Below are 4,835 nucleotides of genomic sequence, written 5' to 3'. Positions count from 1 at the left end.
CTGACACCCTAGACCCACTCCAATTTGCTTACCGCCCCAATAGGTCCACAGACGACGCAATCGCAATCACACTGCACACTGCCCTAACCCATCTGGACAAGAGGAATACCTATGTAAGAATGCTGCTCATCGACTACAGCTCAGCATTTAACACCAAAGTACCCTCCAAACTCGTCATTAAGCTCGAGACCCTGGGTCTCGACCCCGCCCTGTGCAACTGGGTTCTGGACTTCCTGACGGGCCGCCCCGAGGTGGTGAGGGTAGGTAACAACATGCGTTCTCAGCCCTCTCCTGTACTCCCTGTTCACCCACGACTGCGTGGCCATGCCCGCCTCCAACTCAATCATCAAGTTTGCAGATGACACTACAGTGGTAGGCTTGATTACCAACAACGACGAGACGGCCTACAGGGAGGAGGTGAGGGCCCTCGGAGTGTGGTGTCAGTGTCACGTAGAGTAGGCCAGATGGCTAAACTGGATATCCTAACCTCTATAAAAATAAAAAGATGGCGGAACCGCAAAAGTTCTTCTGTGCAAAGGTGTTTATTTACAAGTGATTCCGGAACAGAAAACAACAGTACTGCCATCAACGTCTACCTTATGGGACAGCTTAACAACAATGCTGCCCCATCCACAGCTCAATCCAAAAAATCCCCCTTAGAGACTGGAGAGAGGCTCCTTTTGTAGGGCTAGCCCCTCCCCTCAGAACAATTAACCCTAATTAATTAATCAATTAACAATACAAACCTACATTTTCCATGAACTAAACATACTAAAGGATATACATTGCAACACGGTTTTCAACAATATCACAACATAACATTTACAACATTACATCACTACTGATAATATCTTTCAATATGCCCATATGCATTAATGAGCCATTTGGGACAGGCACTATAAAGCCAACCCAATTCCCTTAGCTCGGGTCCTTTTCCAGCATACCCAGAAGCTACAGAGATGGAGAGAGAGGAACAGAACAAACAAACAATGCGCTCATCCACAACATTGATAAGTATAATAATTATTGTATCTCTCAAATATGAACATTGACAAGTGTGAAATGCATGCACCAAGACAGAAGTTAAATTGATTTGATTTGATTTGATTTGAAATTGTGTGTCGACCCACATTGTTAACTTATGGTATAATGGCGCAGGGAGGAGTGATGAATATGTGTATATATAAGAACCAAATGCTGCCCGCGGCCAGTGACGGACTTCTACGTCACAGTCAGGAAAATAACCTCACACTCAGGTGAGCTTCAGGAAACAGCAGAGGGAGCACCCCCCTATCCACATCGACGGGACAGTAGTGGAGAGGGTGGAAAGTTTTAAGTTCTTCGGCGTACACATCACGGACAAACTGAAATGGTCCACCCACACAGACAGCGTGGTGAAGAAGGTTCAATCTTCCCAGCCTGGTGCAGGTCTACAATTTTGTTTCTGGTGTCCTTTGACAGCTCTTTGGTCTTGGCCATATTGGAGTTTGGAGTGTGACTGTTTGAGGTTGTGGACAGGTGTCTTTTATACTGATAACAAGTTCAAACAGGTGCCATTAATACAGGTAACGAGTGGAGGACAGAGGAGCCTCTTAAAGAAGAAGTTACAGGTCTGTGAGAGCCAGAAATCTTGCTTGTTTGTAGGTGACCAAATACCTATTTTCCACCACAATTTGCAAATAAATTCATAAAAAATTATACAAAGTGACTTCTGGATTTTCTTTCCTCATTTTGTCTGTCATAGTTGAAGTGTACCTATGATGAAAATTACAGGCCTCTCTCATCTTTTTAAGTGGGAGAACTTGCACAATTGGTGGCTGACTAAATACTTTTTTGCCCCACTGTAACTGAGGAAGAGAGCCTGCCTTTTCATGGTTGTTTGTTCAAAAGGACTGTAGTAAAGTTGCCAAATGTAAGGGACTCCCCTGGTATTTGCAGAAATCCATTCAGGTGTATTTTGTGTCTTTTGGCGAATGATTTCTAATTATCTAAAGTCACGCTGTTGCAACTGCCTGTAAACACACAGTCCAGATCAAAGTGAATTATCCCAGGCCTGTGGCAAATGGCTTGTTTTCATAAAGGCCTACTATAGTGCACAGGTAATGCAGACTACGGTGCTGGACCAGAGAGATGTTTTTATTAGGTTTTATTTACTGCAGTGTCTATTCATTGTCCAAAAGCAAGGCTGTTTCCCCATTCTATATTGCTACAGAATTTTCACACAGAGGAGCCTCTTAAAGAAGAAGTACAGGTCTGTGAGAGCCAGAAATCTTGCTTGTTTGTAGGTGACCAAATACTTATTTTCCACCATAATTTGCAAATAAATTCATAAAAAATCCTACAATGTGATTTTCTGGATTTTTTTTCTCATTTTGTCTGTCATAGTTGAAGTGTACCTATGATGAAAGTTACAGGCCTCTCTCATCTTTTTAAGTGGGAGAACTTGCAGAATTGGTGGCTGACTAAATACTTTTTTGCCCCACTGTGTATCCGGTGTCCCGTGTGAATTTAAGTATGCTCTCTCTAATTCTCTCTCTCTTTCTCACTTTCTTTCTCTCTCTCGGAGGACCTGAGCCCTCGGACCATGCCTCAGGACTACTTGGCCTGATGACTCCTTGCTGTCCCCAGTCCACCTGGCCATGCTGCTGCTCCAGTTTCAACTGTTCTGCCTGCTGCTATGGAACACTGACCTGTTCACCGGACTTGCTACCTGTCCCAGACCTGCTCTTTCCAACTCTCTAGAGACAGCAGGAGCGGTAGAGATACTTTGAATGATCGGCTATGAAAAGCCAACTGACATTTATTCCTGAGGTGCTGACCTGTTGCACCCTCGACAACCACTGTGATTATTATTATTTGACCCTGCTGGTCATCTATGAACATTTGAACATCTTGGCCATGTTCTGTTATAATCTCCACCTGGAACATCCAGAAGAGGACTGGCCACCCATCATAGCCTGGTTCCTCTCTAGGTTTCTTCATAGGTTCTGGCCTTTCTAGGGAGTTTTTCCTAGCCACCGTGCTTCTACACCTGCATTGCTTGCTGTTTGGGGTTTTAGGCTGGGTTTCTGTACAGCACTTTGTGACATCAGCTGATGTAAGAAGGGCTTTATAAATACATTATATTGATATAGGTATGGTGTCTGAGTTTAATTATTTAGGTATGTGGTTTGATGAGAGTCTTACATGGAAGTGTAGGAAGGTGCTGAACCTCATGAGGGCAGTGGCAGGATATGATTGGGGCATTGATCAGGTCATTTTAAGGATTATGGGTGCTTTCAGAGTTCAACAAAGCCAACAACTGCTTCATGTGTGCCCCTGATGAAGAACCTGGATGTGGCCCAAAGACTGACTGGGTTAGTAACTTTATTTAACATGTTTATAATCTTTTGAAAACAGTGACGGCATGTATGACAATTTATGATATAACACAATGGATGGCTAATTCGTCATACTGCATTGATATTTGATATAATTTATAATGTGTTACGCTTTGTTTTGTTTTAGATTGAATGTTTTGCATGCCAACGGTGGTTCCATGTGCTGTGCCTAGGGATGAAGACAAAAGAGTTCAACAGAGTAAAGAACACAAACTGAAAGTGCAGTCTTTGATGTTGAAAATGTATGCTATACCCCACCCACACTGAAGAGGCTCTGAAATGTACCTCAACCAGGGACAAAGAGAAAGTTAACACTGTAAAATGTTTTGTAGTTAATTGAAGTTCAGTCTCTGTTGACATGTTGTAAAAGATTAAAGGTCTACAATTTCTGTTTAATTTGTCAAGATTACCTTTTTATTCATTGATTTACTGGCCACCATTACTATGGTTACATGTTCAGTATATGTATTGAGCAGCAAACCCACTGCAGCCTACCTCACTAGCTCACTCTCCAACCCTGCTTTGGACAATTAATAGCATGACTCTCGTACTTTGCCCTTTTTCTTTATGGTTGATATTAACGACGAAAGGAGATATTATCTGTCTCTCTCCTATTGTGTACCACTGTTAAATACTATTGTACATAAATTGTACATTAAAGAAAAGGGTAAAGACAACACTGGACTGAACCCCCTAATTGTCAAACTAATATTAATGTACAACAATATAGAAGATACATGACTAGAGGCTATGCAATATGGGTGTATATCCACTGTATGCTTCTTAGGTGTGCAATTGACATGACCAAGGATCTATTGCAAATTTGAAACTATGAAAAATTTAACTTACACTGCGTGATTTTACAGTACACAAATAAGAGTGTGCAATATAGAAGGGTTGTCAGCGGACATTAGGTCACATGACCAAGGAGCTATTAAAATTGTACATTTTGAAAAATGTATGTCAAATTATGTGAGATGAAAATAGACAAACTTAAAGGGTGTGCAATGTGTAGCGCCACGGAGGGGACATTCTGAACCTTGTTTGAAGTCACCAGGTCACATGACCAAGGAGCTATTGAAATTCTACATTTTGAAAAATTCCTTTAAAATCTTGTGACATGAAAATGGACAAACTAAAGGGTGTACAATGTGTGTCTATGCCATTAGGTTAGCTACAACCAGTTTTGAGTGTTAGGAGTAATGGTTAAACAGCTATTGAAATTAGAAAAATTTGATTTGTCACTATGTTGACGATCCCTAAGTGCTGTTGGAGGAAGTAAGGAAAACTACAGGCGAATATCCAACATGAAACTGTATTTACCTGGGTTGAGAACCGGGCAATAGGATCTAGCTAGCTCGTGCTTGTTCTGCCAACTATGACTAATTCGAAACGACGGGCTGTGATCTATATTAGTTCAGTTATAATGAACTTTGATGTCATTACATGAGAGGT

This window comes from Oncorhynchus kisutch, linkage group LG15 (genome assembly GCF_002021735.2).
Source record: "Oncorhynchus kisutch isolate 150728-3 linkage group LG15, Okis_V2, whole genome shotgun sequence".
NCBI classification, from domain to species: domain Eukaryota; kingdom Metazoa; phylum Chordata; class Actinopteri; order Salmoniformes; family Salmonidae; genus Oncorhynchus; species Oncorhynchus kisutch.
This window is presented reverse-complemented; position numbering follows the sequence as displayed.